Genomic DNA, 721 nt, shown 5'->3' on the forward strand with positions numbered 1-721 from the left:
TGGATTGATGCCTTGATCACCACGCGTTAGTCTTTTCGCGAGACGTGTACCGGGGCCGCAAAACTGATATCCAGGTATATGTAATTCAAAGGGTAGGCGTTTAACGTTGTGTTGAGTAGACCTCTGCCTCCCCGCGTCGCACGGAACATCCGCTGCAATTTTTAATGAGCGGTGGTGGACCGTCCATATGCGTTCGTTGCCACGGACAATTATAATGCTCCAGACATACGCGACAACGTTGTATTTCAGGATCAGATTGCAAATAATAGGGCAGTCTGTCCCACAACTGTTCTATATAGCAGTCAAACTCGCGCAATAAGATCTCTTTCGGTATGAATCGTAATTGCGCGGCGGTCAGATTGAGAATGTCGCGCTTGTCTGTTATTATGGGATACATTTCGATTACTGCACTCATCATCTTTGTCGCGTTGGTATTTTTGTTATTATTATTATTTATTATTATTATTATAAAAGCGATAGGAACAAAACAATCATATACATTCGCGCACGCGCGATATAGAGAGAGAGATGCGATTCGTGCGGCAGTGGCGACGAATAGGAGTGTCGAATCTTGATCGTAAAACGAGAGTAACGTCGAATGAAGAAGGCAGATGGACACGTAGACACGGCCCTCTTTTACCAGATTCGATACGTTGTGTCATCTGTGGTCCCTCGAATTGCGGTAAAACAAATGTGTTGATAGATCGGAAGAGCACACGTC

This window comes from Wasmannia auropunctata, unplaced genomic scaffold, assembly GCF_000956235.1.
Source record: "Wasmannia auropunctata unplaced genomic scaffold, wasmannia.A_1.0 LD336085.1, whole genome shotgun sequence".
Classification (NCBI taxonomy): domain Eukaryota; kingdom Metazoa; phylum Arthropoda; class Insecta; order Hymenoptera; family Formicidae; genus Wasmannia; species Wasmannia auropunctata.